Source organism: Podarcis filfolensis (assembly GCF_964270895.1).
Source record: "Podarcis filfolensis genome assembly, chromosome: 3".
Lineage (NCBI taxonomy): Eukaryota > Metazoa > Chordata > Lepidosauria > Squamata > Lacertidae > Podarcis > Podarcis filfolensis.
In genome coordinates this window covers 53,489,447-53,511,441 of record NC_139606.1, presented here as the reverse complement: position 1 = coordinate 53,511,441, position 21,995 = coordinate 53,489,447, and the positions used below count along the sequence as shown (strand labels likewise).

General features: G+C 38.7%; 1 protein-coding gene across 5 annotated transcripts in view; it reads left to right on the top strand.

Annotated features, from left to right (window-relative positions):
- The window catches only part of HS3ST5 (heparan sulfate-glucosamine 3-sulfotransferase 5), a 142,387-nt gene that overhangs the window by 1,334 nt on the left and 119,058 nt on the right, over window positions 1-21,995 (top strand). The window contains exon 1 of one of the 5 annotated variants that reach the window (XM_083608649.1): window positions 82-297. The exons of the other annotated variants lie outside the window; for them this stretch is intronic. The gene's annotated coding sequence lies outside the window, so the exon portion shown is untranslated. Of the gene's footprint in view, window positions 1-81; window positions 298-21,995 lie in introns of those variants that run through there. 5 annotated transcript variants of the gene reach the window in all.

Sequence of the window (21,995 nt, the reverse complement as noted above, 5' to 3'; positions counted from 1 at the left end):
GGAAAGGGGCTTGGCAGCCACTTAGGAGGGTAGGGCTTGGTGCGTGCCCTGCCCCGGAGACTTGGCTCTGACGGAGAAGCAGAGATGCCATTGCCAGGCAGGGCTATGGCAGCGAGAGAGTCAGCCTTCCTTACCTGGGGAAGGTGAGGTTTGTCCAAGTACAAGCTATTAAGCTACCACATTGGGAAAGGCAGTACCACCTCCTGCCATCCGGGTGCATTCCTCCTCCGATCTCCTCCTGCTCTGAGTTCTCGCTCTCCTGTGGGCATTTCTGCACTTGGACCAAGGAGGCATCGGGTATGAAAACTCATCAACTCCTTCCCTCCCCCTCTTCCTCCCATCCCATCTCTTTTCATCGCGTGCTTTAATAGCTGGCCGTAATTGTGAAATATGGATCCCTTAAGGGAAGCCTTAATATTTGCAAAATGTTTTATATCAAATTAGTGTCTGGCTTCATTTAACCAGGGATATGTTTGGGTTTTTTTGTTCTTTTGCATTGTAACTTCTTCAAGATTTATGATAGTTCTGGCTTGACAAATGTCAAGAGGCATTTGGCTAGATGGGGGAAGCACTGGGGAGCGTCCCCCCACCCCAGTTTCTTTTACACTGCTTGGCATGATTTGTGTGAAACATATAAAGCCGGTAATTGCTGGAGACTTTTTAATGGATTTTGCTAAGCGATTTCAATATTTCTCTTTAATTTTAGTGGCAAGTGCTTTGACAATAATGTCCTTTTGAGTTTCACTTGAAAAGCTTATTCTTTCTGTTGTGGAATTGAGCAGTGTAGAGCATATGGATTTCATTGGGTAAAAGCACTGGGGCCATGTTAAATGCTTTCTAAGGAGAAAGACAAGGATGGGCTGGAAAGTAGTCTGATACAAGGTATCAGTGCAAGTTTCAAAATCAGGGTAAATGTAGGAAGATTAAAGCACTTTGAGTTGTCGTGGCCACAATATAGAAACAACTTTCCTAAAGGCAAGCTAAGGGATACTATTCTGGACTAAGCAGTTAATGGATCGGAGGCAATGCACCTTGTATTTATCCTGCAAATTTCTTTTATTTGTCAAATATGGGGAAAGTGAAACGATTTTCATTGTACACTCTTTTTTGTGTCTGCATAGGCAACTTCAGAGATCAGATTCCCAGGACAGCCTTTGGATATATAAAATTGTTCCTAACTGGAGGCCTTACCCACTGTTCCTAGTCTGCCCAGAATAGTTTGGGGCAGGGGGAGGCAACATGGAACAATTGATCACTTAAACCAGCTTGTCAGCCATTAACACTTCTGCTTCAGATAAGGCAGGATGTCACCTGTACTTCATGATATGTTTTCTCAATTTAACTTCATTGCAAGGTATTAATAAACGCTTGATGATTTTGTAGACAACTGTGAGAAACATTTTAGTAATGCAAGACACTAGACTGCAAAAAAGGATTATAGAGACTATTCTTCTGTTTTATTTTCTCATGGTCTTCCTTGATAATAAGCCAAGTGAGATAGCATTCTCTGTGTGTAAAGCTTCAAAGTACTCAGTGCAGCAGTCTTGAAGAGTTGACATCTAGTTGTTTGGAACAACATATCATATATGTGTGCATCAGAATTTTCAGTTTATAACTGTTGTTTTACTCAAAAAGAAATAAAATATGGAAGTGGATGACTGCAGCAAACTTTAACTGTATAAGAAGGAAAATAATTTACCCTGAAATATCTTATAGCTAAGAATTTTTCTTTGGGCTATCAGCCTAAAGCTGCTTCTTTCCGTAAGATGAGTATGTGGTACCAATTTATAAATGCACCACAGTAAAGGATTCAAATAGGACTTGGCCAATAGAGTGGCCAATGACTTGAAATATATCTTTCTTGAGAGAATTTTTCAAAAAGCGTTTGAAAGGCTAGATGGTGCGTGAAAATATTTGAACATTCTTATGATGTCATTCTAAGCACGCTAATACATTATAAGACTACTTTTGTATGGGCGTATTATAGTATATGTCTTGGTACAGTCCATCGTTTAAGGATCTGAGTGTTAAATGCTTTGGCTTGGATCCACAAGGGTTACTGTGAGGCAAGCTCAACAAATGCAGTAGGACTTCTGAGAAACCTACATTTGAGCACCACCTCTTTTTGAAAAAAACACTTTCAAAACTCAGGATTTTTTTGAAAGTAGCTTGCAACAGAACGCAAGGACAACTGCATTTGAAGAAAAAACAGGGAAACACCAATGCACATAGAAGTGCACAATGTCTTCTTGGGATATTAATTGGATGCTGGAATCATTGAAAGTCGTGCTGTCAGGGCAAAACCACTGCATAGACCATGACATTTTATGAATTGAATATGGCATTCAAAAGAAAGGTTACAATATTATTTGAAGAGTAGAATAATATCTAAACACGTTTGAACATGTTGGGGGGGGGGTAGAAGAAGGAAATAGCATGAAAGCATGGACTTCCAAAACATTATTCAGCAGAATACTGCTTTGGTAGGGTGTGTGTTTGTGTAGGAAACATACATGTGTGTGTATGCACAGTATTGCATCTTTGATTGTTATACCATATCACATAGTGTTTTGAACACAACAAATGTTTAATAGTGCACTATTTGTTTATTTATTTTCTTACATTTGTATCTTTGTATGCATGTGTTTCTGGTATCTAAAGAAGTGTGCATGCACACAGAAGCTCATACCAATAACAAACTTAGTTGGTATCTAAGGTGCTACCGGAAGGAATTTTTCTATTTTGTTTCTGAAGTGATCACCTTTCAGGCACTGACTACACCCAGATCTGCTTAGTTTCAGCATGGTGATGGCCTCACGTGCCTTCAGAACATAATAATAAAACACTGTTGTGTCTTAGAGAAAAGTTTCAGGCTGTTGAGATTTTTTAAAAATATGCACCAGAAAATCTGGATATATCTGTGAAGAAGGATTGGAATTGACTAGGCATACAGAAGGCTCCCCAGGAAATTTAACTAAAGAGGACCATGGGTTACCATTTCTTTCTTTCTTTTTTTCATTTGCTACTTGGATAACATACCAGAATAGAAAACCCATGTGAGCAGGGTTTTTGCATTAGTGTCTAACACAAGGGCCTTTTCAGCGAAATCCATGTGGAGTTTCCATTCTTACGTAACACTTGCCATATGTATTCCTTCGTGACAATAATTTCAAATTAATCCTGAAGAGATAAAATTGTTGTGGGAAAGTCACCTACCAGTGAAATTGTTTATACAATGTTCTCAAAGCCTTTGGATCCTCAGGAAAATTCTCAAGTACAAACCGATACCAGCGTAGCATGGTGTAAACTTTAATGGACCAAATAAAGTACAGGGTGTTGTTCTTGTTTTATAAAAGTAGGTTAATTGAAGGAAGAAAAGGTTGACACAACCAAGCTGTTTGACCCAGGAGGCATATCAGATATTTGAGTTTGTATTACTTGGGTAAATACATTAAACTGTAAATAAAGAAATAAATCCCTTAATTTCTGTAGTAGACATTGTTCTTTGACTTTGTCACTGTTTCTGTGGGTTGTATGTGCAGTAGGCTGTTTTGCTAGTGGGAAATGATCTAGGTTTTTATTTGGTGGGAATTAGATTAAGTATTTTCTCAGTTATTGTTTGAAAACAGAGGTGATCAATCCATATTTTTCCTGGTAGAGAAGAAATATATCCATTCAAATTGCAGCAATAAAGCCTCGCAACTTAATGGCTGGAATAATCTTGAATAATTGTGTGCATTTGTTGTAGTCTCAAAGGACAGTCATAAATACAGTGGTTATACAGCATTTTAGTAGAGACTTTGGCAAGACATATAGCTGGGAATTACAATTTATCAAATCTGTGAAGGATCTGTATATACAATGAAGTTTTTGGTACAAACCAAGGCCTTTAAGTGTTAGTTGCTATCTAAAATAAAGATGCTATGTGCGCTTTTGCTTCTGAAAGGAATGCAGCAGTGATTAATAGTTGTAAGCTGTGCAGATACAGGCAAAGATGGCAAGAATACATTGCTACCCAGGGTAGGTTTTGCTATATATTCAGTGTGAGCAAATGTTGTTTGTGACTCCACATAGGATAGCCGTACACTGCAAATTGTCTCTGCACTGCCTAATATTTTAAAGGAGCATTTATTGGGGAGTGTATTGAGTATCACACAAGACTATATAAATAATATTGTTAATGCATGCCCAGATAGTAACTTCCCATGCTTGTGGGTTTTATGCTTCTACCCCAAACCAGAAATGTTATAAGTGAATGAAGCAGTTTACTATGTTCAGAATACAGTCTATTGTGGTCACCCAGTCCCACCTTCTGCAGTGGCGAGTCCATGTGGAACCAGTGTGGGATGAAGTAGCAGAAGTATAAGTAAAGTTGTGATGGGGCATTCTATGAACTCACTCTTAGAATGGATGGTGGGGTTGCTTTTATTTTACTTTCTCTTTCATGTTTGCCACAAATTTGATTTTTTATTATTTGGGTTTGTGCTAGGAACACTTTGAGGTCTGGAACTTGACTGTAACAATTATTTTTGCATTGCACTTATGAAACAAAGAATTAGTCAGAGTAAAAGGAAACAAATTGAGTGTTCCCACCCCCTGAAAATACCTTTCTATTTAAGATAACTCCATTTGAATTAGCTTGTTTATTGGTATAATTAACACAAGAAGAATTAGCTCTTAAGGCATGCTTTCTAATTACAGTTTATACTTGTACCTACATTTTCATTAGAACTAGGATGGACTGAAATGTGGAAGACTGAAATCAGACAGCTGTTAGGCAACACTTTATTTTCACAGAGAGATAAATTGCATTGTCATGCAGATGTATTCCAAGACCTCAGCAGGCCTAATTCTATGCACAAATGTAGCACATATAATTACATTTTCTGAATGGAGTAAAGTTCCTATTATAAAGGAACTTAACTCCACAAGAAGGTTCATATTGTTAAGTTCATATTAAGTATAATTTGTATAGAAGTTTCAACTTTTTTAAGTGTCAGAGACAGGCACAATAAATGCAACTAGTCTCCATACAGATCACAGAAGGTACTATGCAGCAGCAGCAGCAGCATGCTGAAAAGCTCCCTGCCCCACACTATATAATAGATAATGTAAGTATTATCCCTGTTTGTACCTGTATTGACTGGATGAAATTATTGGGTTGTACCCAATGCTCCACATGCATGGTATCACTGGCACAGCAGGACTTCCCTGAGGGAGCAGAGGGGCTAGAAGTATCAGGAAAGGAAGAGGACAGGGAAGTTGGTTTTGCCACCAGTGGAGCCACAGCATTGGATAAGGCCCACTGAGTGTGAGCTATATTCAGATCTCACAGCTTTCTGGAGAATTCTGCGTTAACTATAAGACAACTCTGGTGTCGTTGCTTATTGGGGTTCCTACTTGGTGCCATCATGTGGTGAAAGGGAAAGGAGTGGGTTGTATTCTATTGTCCACAGCCTGCGACTTTCTAGTCGAGTTTACCGCTGCAGTCCAGACCTTGCCTTTGCTGTGACGGGTGGTTGCTAGGGTGCAAGTCTTTAGGACACACCTGAGGGAGAACCTTCCACATCTGGTCTATACTAGGACATTAATAGGAGACTACCACCCCACCCCACCCCATTACTGTGGGTCTGAGATTCTGGCAACTCACATCAACTTCCGACATTCAGGTTGTGGTGGTAGTATCAGCCAGGAATCAGGCAGCTTATTGACTGGATCCCTGCCCTCTATCACACCTAACACTGTGAGCTGCAAGAAATTTAGTTGGGGTCATTTGGAATCTACTTCAACCTACCTGTAGTCATCTGCACCTGCACTCAACTCCACACTGCTGGAACGCTAAAAGCAGTTGTCTACATGAGACTGAAAAGGGGTCCAGTCACTTTTTTTGGTAACTTAGAGATTGAGATGGCATGCTTTATTGGGTTTTTTGAAGAGAAGTGCAAGCGCTGATCTATTTGTGAAGGTGGTTGAATACTGAAACAACAAATGCAGTTGACGTGTTCTTGAATGGTACGTCATTTTAATTAGTACACTCAGCTGTAACAAAAGGGCAAGACAGATAATTTTGATGTGGAATATTGTTGTGCAAGATCATTGGGCTATATCATTATCACTGTTACCTTCTCAGATTTATAGTTGCAATCCTACACCTGGTTATGCAGAATAGGCTACATACTCTTTCCGTGGGTTGCATAACTATTGTTTGGAAATGAAAGTCTTTTGGTGACATGTCCAGTGACAGCACAACAGCCCGCCTTATACTTTAGTGATTCCATGTACATCCTTACTGAGAAGTCCCTTTTCTTCAGTAGCTGGAAACAATCAGATTGGGCCTACAGTTGTATCTTTCCTTACTAATTCTTTAAACAGGAGTGCTGGAGCCCTCAACAATAGTGCTAATGGAGCATAATTTAGGGGTGTTTTTTGAATATATACATTGTACAGTGTGGAAGCTGAATGATGTATGAAGGATTATGTTACTGTGACTCAGCTGTATAGAATGTGCCATCTCTTGGCAGTCCACTGAAGGTAGAACAGTCAAATTCCTGCCCCTTCCCTGGCCTGGTGCAAAAAGGATTTGGACTGCAGGTGAAAGTAGACATTTTACCAGAACAGCATCGACTGATGAAAGAAAATAAAGTTTCTGAGTATTGAATCCGTTCATTTAAAACATTAAGCGTTCAGCTAAACTAAAGCATTTTAGCAGCATGCCTGTAGGCAAAACTTTCAGATCTGACAAAACTCAGATTATAACAGAGGAGGGGTCATAAATGAAAATGCTCTATTAGCTCCTGCAGACCTTTATGCCTCTGCTATGGATGGCATGTACGAGACTTCATCAGCAACCATTTGAGGTGTATCATTGTTATTTCCAAAGTAAAAATGGGAGATTTGGCTATTCAGTGAGTCTGTGGCCAAGACAGAATTTGACATTTTCAGCTCAGTGTTTTTGTTTGTTTGTCTGTATCCACCGGGACACACTGGCTTTCATGGGAGAATGCTCACTGCTAATTAACACATATGAATCGATTTCATGTTCATACTGTTTACAAAGTAGATCTCTCTTACACTTTCTTGCAGTGGACATTTGTATTACTTAAGAAAAATACCAAGAAGGACTGAGTTGTTGTTGTTTTTGCTGTTCCTTCTACAGCAAAAGAGTTGCAAACCTAAAAACAGTGGGAGTTTGCTTCTGGTGTCGTTCTTCCCAAAGATTCTGTTTCCCCCCACTTATTGAGTGAGTTACAGCTGAAAGTGCTCCCACATTAGCTGAGAGAACACCAGATGCAGGTCTGCAAGACTGTTCAAGAGTTGTAAAGGGACAAGACTGAGCACAGTCACAATACCTTATCTGTGCATCTGTTTCTGATGGTTACAGGTACAGATGCAACTAGGCAAAAAAACATTGAAACAAATTTTGCTTTATTCTTGGCAAATACAGCAACTGCATATTCAAAATTTCCTATTACTGAATTCCTAATTTGCAGTTTTTGACTGTAAAAGTGGTGTAAATTAAGCAGTAGCCTCTGAACTTCAACAAGAGTAACCACCTTAGAGTACAACCAAACAGCTTTAATACTGGTACGTAATTATGGGCAACCTTAGCAAAGTTTATAAAACTTTATGATAACATTTGGTTTAGTGGTGAGAAAACTACAGACATTCTTGGAAGACACAGATTATTTAGACCTGTTCTAACCTGAGGTCAGGCCTGGTTTCAGTGAAACTCAAGCCTTGTTGCTTTCAGTGCAACTCAGTCGTGATGTCAAACTTGCAAAGTACCCAGATTATTAGAAAAGTTTGAGGGTCAGATCCAATGTTAGCAGAGGTGCCAGCTTCTCAAGATGATTGAGGGGGCCTGATGCGACATCCTGATGTCACATGCACAATATTATGAGTAGCCAGGGAGCAGAACCAAATGCCCTCTGAACATTGAGGGGGACTGGCTTACTAAAACAAAACAAAACAAAACAAAACAAAAAAACACCAAAAAATATTGCTGGGCCGAAAGTTCCTCAACCCCTAGGAACTGGTGCCTATGAATGTTAGTCATATTCACTGTATGAGTTTGTTGGATATTTCTCTGATATAATTATGTCTCTTGCACAATACAAAGGACACAATGTCTCTCTTCTAATAGTAGCAAGAGCTCTGGCAGATAATAAGCCCAGCCACACCTCTGCTACACAGCATAATACTACTGATTCAAAGTAATGGTATTATAATCAGCAACAAAAATGAGTTTGTATCACAGTTGATACCAAAGAGCTTTAATTACTTATTAGACCTATATGACATTTAATTAAATAAATGCTAAAAATAACATTTGCATAATCAATGTGACCACTAATATTTATTAAATGTAACAATTGTGTAATCTCATTAGTATTTGAATATATTAAAGGTAAAGGTACCCCTGACCGTTAGGTCCAGCCACAGATGACTCTGGGGTTGCGCGCTCATCTCACTCTATAGGCCAAGGGAGCTGGTGTTTGTCCGCAGACAGCTTCTGGGTCATGTGGCCAGCATGACTAAGCCACTTCTGGCAAACCAGAGCAGCGCACAGAAACACGTTCCCTCCTGAGCGGTACCTATTTATCTACTTGCACTTTGACGTGCTTTCGAACTGCTAGGTGGGCAGGAGCAGGGACTGAACAACGGGAGCTCACCCCTTTGCGGGGATTCGAACCACCGACTTTCCGATCAGCAAGCTGAAGGCTCTGTGGTTTAGACCACAGCGCCATCCGTGCCCCTATTTGAATATATTAGTATATGTGGTGATGCTGATCATTTAACAAAGTTATGTATAGATTGCCTTATAAATGAATACAAAAAAATTGAATATGTTAGTATTCATTTATAAGGTAATCTATACATAACTTTGCTAAATGATCAGCAACACCACCTATACAATCAAAGTTGACATTGGAAGAATTAGTTTGGGGGAGCACTCAGATAATTAGGACAGTGTAGAATAATTATTTTGTAGGAATAAAAGGATGGCAAACACTATCATTAACTACGGTATTAACTCTATTATTTTATGTGATTTCTTAATAGACAATTTTTAGGATACTTATATTCTCACTTAAAATGTATATGATTGTGACAAAATGGAAGACTGGAAAATGGGTAATTTTCTAAAGATAAACCTATGATTTGTTGCACCCTTAAGCATTATCTTTGTGAATAATACAGTGACTCAGTTTAGCTCTAGAAAAAGCTAGAGTGTGCTAAAAAAAATCAAGTAGTGTACCAATGTAATTGATTCCACCTCTTTCATATCACTGTAGTTTTCTTTTTCTTTTGAAGTAATAGCGGAAGATAAGGACAATACTTTATTTTAATTTTTTGCCCCCTGAGGCTGTGATCTTAAGCACACCATTTGGAAGCAAGTTTTGTTGATATGGTAGAACATCCTTCGTAGGAAATGCATTGAGGATTAAGGTACAAAGAAACAAACTGAGAGAAAATTGAACTACTTTAAGTGAAAACAGTCTTGAGCAAAGAGTCCCATTAACATTGATCTGAAATTTACTGAGCAATTATAATTTTAGGACATGTACAAAAGGGTTTGCCATTCATCCTGCTCTGCAGGAAAGAAAGTGCCTCCATCCAAATGTCACTTTGATCCTCACTCAACCAAGGGTACATCCCTGGGTGAATAAACTGTTAACTAATCAGGCAGCGTAGTTCTGACAGGAGGTATCTGTTCTTTATGCAGCAACCTATTTGAAAAGTTATGGCTGAGTGGTGCTTATCTGTCCTTTATATTTAGTGTGCATGCTACTTGATTTTGGGAAGGAGACCTCTGCTGTGTTTAACATTAATAAAAGTTATGGTAGCTAGTAAAAATCTTGATTCATCTATTTTGACTGCATTTTCTATTTGCCATGTTAGTCAGCTCAAATACATCCTACTACAGTTTGTTATTATATTTATGGTCTGTCCTTCCTCCAGTGGGCTCAGGGTTTCACACATGGCTCTTCCCAGTCAACTAACTACCCCCATTTCATTAGCACAACAACCCCATGTGGTTGGCTAGAGAGAGAAATAGTGGCTGGCCCAAGCTCCATCCAGCAAGCTTTGTGGCTGGGGATGTATTTGACCCCAGATCTCTCTGACAATAGTTTGACACATCCAACAAACCATTTTGGTAAAATACCATCCTTTCCAATCTGTCTATAAGAGGATCAAGAATCACAAAACATTTCTGCAAAGATGCCTTTAAAAATCCTAATTTAACGGAATGGTTTATAGCAGCCTAGAATAAACTATCAACATCATTCTGGTACTCTCTTAAGACAACCATGCAGCTCTCCCATTTCCGTTAACTTGTTTCAGTAATCAGACACATACTATAGGTTAAAAACAACAACCCACCAAAACTTAAAAACAGGTTTTTACCAGTTTTATAAATCTCTCTGAAGAAAAGCTTTTTCTATAGTTAAATTATAACAAGAAAAAGAGACCTTTGCTCCCAAATGCATCTACATAATTGTGAGGTACTCTATTCCCATGTATCTCAAGACCGTTAAATATGACTATTTGCTGGCATTCATCTTTGAAAATAAAAAAGGAGTTGAAACCACTTTCCTCTTTTTTAGGACTGAGTGTGAAAGAAAACAATTTTGCATTACTTTGATGTATTCTTGGACAATGTATGCTTGTTTCATTAGGATAATAAGTGAAAAGGGGTAGCTTCATAGTGCCTGGAAGGGAAGCCATTGATAAATTTAGTGGCAACTGTGGGGGAAATGAAGACAGCCAATGCAAAACAAAACAAAACCCTGAAGGAAGTGATTATATATATTTACAATTACTCTACAATCTGATTTCAAATTATTCAGAATTGCACTATCCTTAGATTAAGGGGTTGGTTGAGTGGAGGAACAACTAGAGATGTTTAAAGTTATTGCTATAGACCAGCCCAGAGCAGGATTTATTCATAATGATCACAGAGAACAGATGGCTAATGGGTTTCAATCCATGCCCGAAAGCAGTGGGGTATTTTCTATGCTTAGTCCCAATACCATGGCTGGATGCCCAACACAATATGTGGTGCTGAAAAAGAGATCTGCAGGTGAGGACAAGGTCGAGTTACACAGAATGACACAGAAGGCTGTAAGGGGAAGATAGACAAGTCAGAGCAGTCAGCATCAGACTGAATTCAGGAAACTGGGGTGTGGAAGTCACAGAAAAGAACCAAGTGGAGCATAAGAAGCTGTGGCAGCACAATGAAAAGCTACGTCAGTTACAAGATAAAGCAGCAGGAGCAGCAGTAACAACAAAATATGTAAGTGAAACAGCTGTGCCAGCAGGCATTATACAAAGGGAGAAGGAGGGATGCACAAAGCTTAGGAATGCATGCAGGTGCTAAAATAAATTCTGCCTTATCCTTCTCATATCAGGAGGAAAGATACTGTGCTTGGGAGTGAATGTGCAGCTGCCATTGTTTGGATCACTAGATATGCTTTTGCTCACCTTACAGTTTGCTTGGGAAAGAAACCATTCTGGCACCCCAAAGTAGGAGTCATTTAATTGTCTGACAGCTATTAACATGCATTTTGGTCGTGTAAATAGCAGCCAAGAAAAAGCCTAAACTGTGCCTTGGGGCTGTGCAGCCTGAGAAGGGGCAGTTAAACTTTTTCTCTCCCTGAAACAATTATGTCAAAAACCTCCTTGTTGGTCTTTGCAGTTAGTTCCTATTGGCACTGGTTTGGCCCTAACAAAACCTATTCATTTCTACTTGCATTAATTCATATATACAGCATACAATTGCTCTCCTGAATAAATTTGTTGGCACAATCTTAGGATAGCTACTTGTGCAAGGAATGCTCTGCTCCAGCAGCGAAACCTTGAGTGGCTGTAGCGAACCTCAACTAGAAACCTAAACTAAACCTGCTTTAAACAAAATCTGCATTCTTAGGTTTCAGTTCATGCTCCCTGTAGGTTCACTTTCAGTTTTAAATGCAGCTTATGAACTTATTTCTCCTCATAATGCCAGACCTGGGGTCATTTAATGAAAGGTGGGGGGAATAGACAAAGGAAGTAATTATTCACACAGCACATAGACTTTTCTACTAGAAGATATTGTGATGGCCTCCAACATTGGTGCTTAAAAAAAGGAAATTGGACAAGTTCATGGATCATGATTTCTGCATTAACTTCCACATCAGAGGCAGCTTGCCTCTGAACACAAGTTGCTGGGAAAGGCTAGAGCCATTGCACTTGTGTCCTGCTTGTGATCTTCCCAAAGGCATCTGGTCACAGTGGAAAGAATGCTGCTCTGATCTAGCATTTATTCTCTTATTTGTGAATGCATTATTGAAGGTATAGATCAGGTGTAGGCAAACTCAGCCCTCCAGATGTTTTTGGACTACAATTCCCATCATCCCTGACCACTGGTCCTGTTAGCTAGGGATGATGGGAGTTGTAGTCCCAAAACATCTGGAGGCCCGAGTTTGCCTATGCCTAGTATAGATAGTCTGCTGGCATAGATAAGTGTGTTGCTTAGGAATGATAAATAACACCTTCTATATATCAGGATAATACACCACTATGCTGGAAATAAGATAAAGTCCATGCTCATTTTTAAATAAGCTCAAAGCATTTCTAATTTTGCACTTGTGATCTAGTAATCATATTCAGTTAATGTACAGAAAAATGTATACCTATATTCCAACTAATATTATTTTATTTATTTATTTATTTAAATTTGCATACTGCCCAAGAGCCTAGGGTGGTTCACAACAGAGAAATACAAAAAGAGAATACAAAATACTCAATGAAACAACTTCCCACCCCCAATAATCCTCATCCCACAAACACATTTTTAAAAGCCATAGAGTGTTAGTCAACTGAACACCTGGGAGAAGAAACACGTTTTCACCTGTGCCTAAAGATATGTAATGAAGGCACCAGGTGAGCCTCCCCGGGGCGAGCATTCCACAAATGGGGAGCTACCACAGAAAAGGCCCATTCTGATGTTGCCACCCTCTGGACCTTTCGTAGAGGAGACATACAAAGAAAGGCCTCAGATGATCATCACAGGGTCTGGGTTGGATAATATGGGCAGAGGTGGTTCTTAAGGTATTGTGGTCCTGAACCATTTGAGGTTCAAACCAGCACTTTGAATTGGGCACTGAAACTAATTGACAGCCAGTGCTGTCAGGCCAGATTAGTGTAATATGCACAAACCGTCTTGCCCTGTGAGCAACCTGGCCACCAAGTTTTGCACCAAATGACGTTTCTGAACTATCTTCAGAGGTGGCCCTACATATAGTGTTGCAGTAATCCAACCTAGAAGCTGTCCCTGTCCAGATAAGGACACAGCTGGGCTATCAATTTCTCTTCTCTTACACTTATTTTGTTTGGAATCTCCCCATAGCTTAGATTAATAATTAATAAGAAATTGCATTTCTTTAATCTGGTTGTATTAATCTGTGATGATCCATTATTAAAAAAATTACAACCACGACTAATCAATGAAATGAGATAAACTTGTTACAGCCTTCTGGACATAAAAAGACAATATAAATGGTTACCTGTTGTGCAGCATGCACAGAAATTTATTAGATAAGGGCAGCTAACTGGCTTTCTTCAAATCATTTTCATCTGGTTCCTATAATGCCTCTAAGAAATTTTAATCAAGGTATGGTTAAAAAAACAACCCTTTGCCCACAATTTAATTTGTAAGGCAAAGAAAACTGTTGTCAAAAGTTTTGACAGGCAGAGATATCATACACTTTAAAGTATTTCATTTCTCTTTTCGTTTTGTATTTAATTTTCTAGTCACACCTGTCTCAGTCATATGCTGAATAGATATGAAAAGTGGTGCTAACTTTATTATAGATGTTGACATTCCATGAAAGTATTGGGTTGTGCAGCAAAATATACTTCTGTCTGAGGAACAGAAAAGCCTCCTGTAATATAGGTAGACTGTCCCAAGTTTAGGGTTGGTTGTATTTATTATTATCATTGTTTTGCTATCATCCACCCTCTACCCTACAGTTCCAAGGTTACAACAACATAAATAGTAGAAATTAAAACTAAGTAAATCCAAACCGTGTTGCAGAGTAGTTGTCTTAGCCAGAGTAACATGAATGGAGTTGTAATGTCTGCCTGTTTCATCAAATAATGGAAGTGTCTTTTCATTCTCATTCATGATTTTTTCCATTGGATTTTATCTTGTACAGTGTCAGTTATACTCATGTATGTTTCAGGGAACATCTGTAGGCAAATGATGTACACTGCCATTGATGTATGGCTCTTCTTTTTAATTTTTTTTTGTACTTTTGCACTACAAAAATGTACAGGATTTAAAGCACACACTACATGTTCCAGCCCTCCCCACAGCTGCCACAGAAGCTTTCAGGAGACTGTCAAGTACCACTGTTTCAGCACTTGCAATTTTATTTTGAAATGAGAGTCAAATGTGCCTAAATTGGTGTGTTATAGCCCTGGTTGTAGGGTTTGTTCATGGCGTGAAACTGGATTTGGCAGCCTGTCTGATCTGTGCTCTCTATAAAATATGTGTAACATATTTTGCCAAACTGTTGGTGCTAGTTCTGGTGTTTGGGCCAAATTTCATTTAAATAATTATGCTCTGCTACTATTCTCTTTGCAATTTCAATTGAAAATACATTCCTTTCCCCACTTCTTGCTAACAATTGCTTTACCAGTGCCAGCAGAGTATGGGTTTTGCAGTGAAGCTCAGAGAAAATTATACTTCCTGTGGGTCCAAAATATGTTACATACATTTTTCTGAGATGTGTTACATTTTGTTAGTTTCATGTCCATAAAATGCTTTTAGGAATCTGCACTGAAACTGCATCGTGAGTCTGTTTCAGCAAGTCTGCTGTTTTGGAATAGGGCTACCTCTTTAAGAGAAGGCTGTGCTTGCATATGGTTTAAGGCAGCCTAATCCACAAACCAGTTACAAAGGATTACTTGGATTTAAGAGATTTAGTCACATTGAAGTCAATCCCCAATCTTAAACATGCTTGCTTGCAAGTAAATCCTATTGATTTTAATGGAACTTGTATAAAATTGTGTTTGGGGTTGAAGGCTAGATCAACTTATATCCAAGTGCTGTGGCTTACCTCATTTATGAGCAAAGTCACAATTTACACCATTTTGCTTGGTTTTTTTACAATAAAACAATGAAGTCTGGCTGGCAGATTTCAGTAAGCCTGGCAGAATTCTCAGGGCAATATTCTAAATTTCCAGTATGAATGGCTGTTGGTGTCCATTCAGATAAGTATGTAACAACAGGCTGTACTGCTTCCCTTTGTTTATAATTGATGACAAAGTAGGAAAGATAACACTTTAAACTGAATTGGACAAAAGTTCAAACCAGGACATGGTGTGAAATCACATAAATAAGCAAGCTTGCTGAAAGTCTATGCCTGGTCAGAGACTATTTGGGTACCCTGTTGTGCCAACTTTTATGTCCATGGATGAAAGGTACATTATAAATACAATAAATACATAAAGTATAAGCAAGCAAGCAAGCAAACAAACAAACAAACAGTGTCTAGGCATTCACTGGGGCAGGCTGCATTTGTATATCAACAAAATAATGTATTGGCACTATTATATGCCTAGTTTTTAATGAAACTTTTAGGTATGCGGTGGAGGGAAATGATGCAATCCTTTTTTCACTTACTTGAGAGAAATTAGCTGCACAGAATTAGCTAAATGTATACTACTGGGCAGGATATTGGCTGCATTCACAGGGCAGGTTATTCCATTGCCCCAAGATTTCCCAATTGTTAAATTCTGCATTATATTTGAGCTTTCATGTGATGTAAAAGCTACTTCTGGCAAACTAATAGAATGCATGTTTAGCCCTCATTTCATCCACTTATAGTCTGAAGTCATGCAGGCCAGACACAACCTTAGCAATAATTAGGCCAGCATTATTTTTATTTATTTATACCTTGATTTTCCTCCAAGGATCTCAAAGTAGCATATTTGGATCAATTCCTCTTTTATCTTCACAACAATGCTATGAGGTAGGTTAGACTGAAAGATAATGACTGACGAAAAACCAGCCAGTGAACTTTGTGGCTCTGAATGAGAGTTTGAAACTGGATCTTTCCCATTCTTGATCAATACTCTAACAAAAAGAATGTGAGTAAGGTACATGTTTGTTGCTGACAGTGGGGCATATATGCTTATATGAAGCATAATTGTATGGTTGCAGAATTCTATGCAAGTAGCCATTCTATGTGAGTAGCCATAAATTCCAGTCATGCTCACTGTAAATTCTCATCAGACTGGTTTGTTGTGTTCTACAAGCTTCCAGACCTCCAAAAGAGGACAGATTATTGTAACAAGCACTGCCTTGAGTCAAAGCCCTTAACTAAATCTAAGAGACCAATACAAACTGATCACAGTGGAGAAACTGAGTTCAGGTATTCAAGGCTATGTCCAAAGGTGTGCAGCCACTCAGGGAATGGAGGGGTCTGGCAAGTGGATTCAATGTACAGGCCCATGCTGCACCAACATTGCAGAGAGTGAAGGGCTAATGTGGGTGCTATTTAACTCACCCCCATTCTTCTCAGGGCATCTTCATCTGTCAGGCTACCCACCTTCCACCCTACTGGCAGTGAAGCTAGTGTCTGGTCACCTTTGCAGGGACTGGTAGGGATCAGCTTTGCTGTCAGGTTTATTTCCCTACTCTGTACTGATGTGGTGGGGGTATTAGCAGGGGTGGGGTAGTCATTAAAAAGACTAATAGGCACATTGGCAGGTTGGTTATGAGGAAGTTAAGGTTTGGTGAACACCCTTGGACAGGGGAGGGGTGTAGTCCTGATACTGCCTTCAGGGCTGTGGGACATGATGACAAGGTTAGGAAGCAGCTATGGGACCCACCTGTAACACTTGCATGGAGAATGGGGTCCACTCTTATGTGAAAGGGGGGAGTAGAGGATGTGATACCCCAGGCCCGGGCTCTGGGCAGGGTTGGTTTGCCCACAGTTTAGTTATTAGGTCTTGCACCTTCTTCCTGCTTTGCAAATCATTTTTGGGTTTAAATATGGGTTTAATTGGGTTTAAATATTGAGTTTTAATATGGTCCAGTTCTTTTGCAACTTGCTTCTTCACTTCCTTGTGTGGTTGCAAACATACTTCAGTTTGCCACTGTGGTAGGAAGTTGTGTAAATAGAAGTTAAAGTAGCTACATGACATTTAGTGTTCAGCAGCCGTGCCAGAATATTGTGTGTTAAGCTGAACTTAAATCTGAGAGAAATATTAATACTTTCTACCAATACATTATGGAAGCAGTTAATACGAACTAAGCATAACTGTGGCTTCCCTCATTATTATGCACCCCTTTGAATTCTACATGATAAATTAACCTATAGAATACCTCTAGATAATTAAGCAAATAGGAAAGTGTTTGTTCCTATAAAACAAAGTTTCACATGCATGCATTCACATTAAAGCAGCAAAATAAACATCCTTTTAATGGTTTCAAGTGCAAATTTGAATATTAAAAATAAGCACAGACCCAGCATGCGGTCTTCCTGCAAGGAAAGGAGAGAGCTGGGCTTGCTCTAGATAAGCTGCCTCTGCAGAACTTTCCTTTTCTGTACCTTTCTTTTCTGCACCTATTTCTGTCAACCTGTTAGTGTTGCAGCCTATTCTGTAACCATATGGAGACTATCAGTGCATCACCAATAAGAGAAGAAAAGAGTACACAGATTCACATGAAATTTTGATATGATCCTATAATTGAAAGAAGCACATGGTACATATCACTACGGTAGAGAAGACTGTGACAAGGTGGTTTTTGTGCCTGCTTAGTCTGATAAACATTCATGGCCAACTCCAGGGCCTCTGCTTTCTTAGGGTTCTTTAACTTCATAGTGGACTTGGACCAGACATCCCATTGTATACAGGATATGTCATACAAAGGTCATTTTTCTGTAAAATGGGAAGCATGGTCACAAAATTTAAATCAACTTACTGTTGTGGGCTACTTAATGTTTCCTCCACTTCCTTTTTCTTATTACTGCTTGTTATACGTGCCACAAAATGATTCAGGCAGTATAGAGAGTCCACCCAGGACAGAAGAAGAGTAAATGAGCTGTGGGAGGAGGTGTGGGAAGAGGGGCAAGTCAATAAGGAAATCATTCAGAAACCTGGGTCTCTGGTGGTTCCTTCTTCATTTCTAGACTGTTTCCTAACCCATCCCCTGGGGGTGGGCAGGAGGAGACTCAGACATAAACCAATACAGAGGAAATGCAATGTAAATGAATTACCTAGAATAATGTTGTGAACCTTAATTCTTGAAAAATATATTACTGTAATCCAGTAAGGTTATATTTTTGCTTCATTATCATTTTTTTAAAAAAGAGGATTGAACCAGGGGTATGCTCTAATGATAAAATTCAACATGATTTGAGTCGTGTTGAGTCATACTCTTCTTTCAGGGGGGATTTATTTATGTACTATGAAGACGGATTCTAAACTTTTTATGGTCTTTAAGCCATCCCACTTACATGGACAGGTTTGGATCATTGGGCCTGGATGTGAGTGCACATGTCTAATACAAAAATAGACATGCAATCCAGTGTGATTCTGTTGCCCCTTCTTCATGCAGTTGAAGGTATGCATTTTCATTAATTTCACATTGCAAATTAGGATGCATATACTAATGTCTTATTTGAGGCCACTACACTGATTTCCCCCCTTGGTTTATTGTTTGTGATGTCCTGCTCTATTAAACTATTACTGGATCAGAGTTCCCATTTTTCTTTCTTTCTAACTACTGTTAAAAAGCAGTGAAAAAGAAGAAAAACTCAGGCAGAAAGCTTTGTTTAAGGAAAGAGTGATATTAAGGATGACTACCAATCAATTTAATGATATCCAGTGCAGAACGGGTGCACTCTGGAAAATCAGTTTTCAGTTTCCAGACTTTAGGTACTCCTTCCCTCAGCAATGCCCTCTTTAAATTGACCACTTGAAATATTCATCATAATTTTATTTGACCTTCAGTTAAAAGCCATATTTTCTATGCAACCATTTTTGCTGGATTCCTGGGTGGTCACATCATAAATTGTATATTCATTTAGTGAAAATATAACCTGTGTTTGAACTTGAGCCAAAATGCTAGAGTTTTCCTAAGCATAGCTGTGTATTGTCATGAAAATGATTAGCAATGTAAGACTTGTATCTCAGTCTAGTGAAAGCAAAAATAATGAGGAACAATGATGGTAACAAACTAATTTCAATACAGAAAAAGGAAAGAGAGCAAATGGTTTCGCCTTACTCAACGCCACAATCAACTATGGGAATGAGTCTAGTTCATGCACTCCCGCTTCTCCTCTCCTGCTCTGACTTGGCTGCGAGGAAAAGCTTTTGCTTCCATATTTGATTTACCACAACTTCTTGTAACTTATGAACCCAACAAACTGTGATTAATCTTAACTATGGTCTGTTTGAATAAGCTGACTTCAACCTATGGGTTGTGAAGCTGGATTGTTTCAACGAAGCAAAGTAAAGCTGAAGCACAATTTACAGTTCAGACATAGCACTGAGCTACTTCTTCATGGCTGCAGCGAAGAAAGAGAGGGAAAGTATGTGAGCCCAAAGGTCATTACAATCATGATAAACGATAATTTATTGTGGCATATGAATGTAGCCACTATATATGGTAGCAAATGCAGGTTTCTCATTGTGTTTGTTGTGTATTAATGAAAGCTGACTATGACAGGCATATCACACTAACGCATGAGATCATGTGCTATAAATTCATGTGTAAAAATTATACTTCTTTTTAGAAGTAAATCTCTGTGGTGTGCAAAATATACTTCTTTTCTAGAAGTCAAGTTCTATAGTGAACTTAAATGGTATTTGAGGATACATGTTTACAAAGGGAAAGGGCGGAAATGAAAGAGTGCTCTCTGCCTTCCTCTTCTATCCACTTAACATAAATAGGTTTCCTTTTCTGATCAATGGCTGCTATTTAAAAATGCTTTGGAAACTTCTGGCATTTTGGTAATGGGAAATTAAAATGTAATTATTGTCTCAATGGAACCGTCTAGAAGTTGAGCTTGGGAAGGAGAAAGTACGGTATATGTGACTGGAAACCCAATCATTTAGATCTGTGCAGGTGTATCTGTCTGTAAGGCTGGTGGTGCAGGTGTATTACCTATTGTGATTTGCTGGTTTCTGATGTGATAGATGAAGAAAGTGAAATAAAGTTTAGAAAAGCCAAACAGTCATTCTCAACCCTCTGAAACTGAGAAAACAAACCTTGCTTTCCACTCTACTACATTACTCCGACAATTACCACTTAACTCTTCAGTAACAAACATAATCCGTTAATACCATTACTAAATGTCCATTAATCTTGCAATCTCCCTCCATAAGAACAAAATACAGGGGTATGTGCTGGGTTAAGGGAGTGGGGAATTTCACCCTTTGCCTACTGTTGTAATCCTGATCTGGATTCCCCTTTTCTGCTTTTCTTCATAAAGCAAATAGCAGGTGTCAATGTAGATTAGGATCCTCTTATCCTAAGATGTAGTCCTAGTCCATATCTGCCCATCTTTGCTGATTATTTGTGGAAGAAATACCTTGCAATCAGGGACAAATCACATGAGTAATGTCTTGTGTAATTTGACCATTAGAATTGGTGGAAGCAAAATATTACCTTTAGATTTCAGGCAGTTTCTATCAGTTTCTGTCCAGTGTTACTACATCAATAAGCTACCTATTTATCTTGATGTTTATAAAGTGTGAGGGAGTTTTATTTACATATATAAAAAGGTATATCTAATATGGGCTTTTGACTGTACCATAAGCGCCACTAAACAAGAAGGCACATTTCAATATGTATCACTGTGCTCATTCAGGAGAAGTAATAGCCTGTTAAACCAAAGCATATTAACAGGTAAGTTTTATAGTTCTTGAAAAATATGTATATGAACACTTGCAACCACATTTGGTTGCTGATACTGTACTTGGATCATATCTCTGATGCTCTGAAAGGTCTAATTTTCTCTGCCACTTCAACATTTTTAAAATAAAATGGTATTGAAGAATCTACATGCTTTTGAACAAAAGCCTTCCAGTATTTTAATTATAGTTTAAAAAGCCAAAGATCTGATAATTAGTTTAGATTCATCCCATGCTAATGTTGGTATCTCTCTCTCAAGCACAAAAATCTCATTCTAATGTATGCTAAATTTAAATCTAGGCTAAAATTGCTAATTGTGATAGTAATTGAGTATATGAGCTTTAAAATCTAAATGAAATTTGGTGAATATGTATGTGTGTGTTTTTCTGATTTAGAGGAATAGGCTCCTCTTACATGTTTATTGAGGATTCCACAAATTGTGACTTAGCTTAATCATCAGCCATCATTTGCAGTTTATATTGCCCCACAAGTTCTGTGGTATGGGCCGAAATGGCAAAAATAAATGCTAAAAGACTTTTTGGCCTAGAGAAAATTTGATGAAGGAAGGATTTGATACATTTATTAAATTATATACGGTGTGCAAAACAGCTCCTCTGATAAAGCTGTTAGGGTCACCCAATGACCCAATGTGCAAAACAGCTCCTCTGATAAAGCTGTTAGGGTCACCCAATGAAATTGATTGGCAATATATTCACTTCCTTACACAATGCATAAGTAATTTATGGAGCTCTGACAGAAGATGTGTTGATAGCCACTGGTTTAGGTGTCTTCATAGGGTGATAGACCTATCAGTGACTGTTAGCTACAATAGCTTAGTATAACCATATATTCAGAGGTAGGACATACATACAGTATTTGAAACATGGTTGCTGTGGATGAGCAATGGGGAAAGGCTACTTTCCTCAATTGCTTTTGGTCTGTGTGACCAGCTCCTAACAAAGCTTCCCAACCATTAGCACAACAAAAAGTAGGTCCTTCCAACACCACTACCTCTGCCTTCTAAAATTCCCAACAGTGTGACCTGGGAATAAGAGACCCAGGGATTACTTGCACAGAG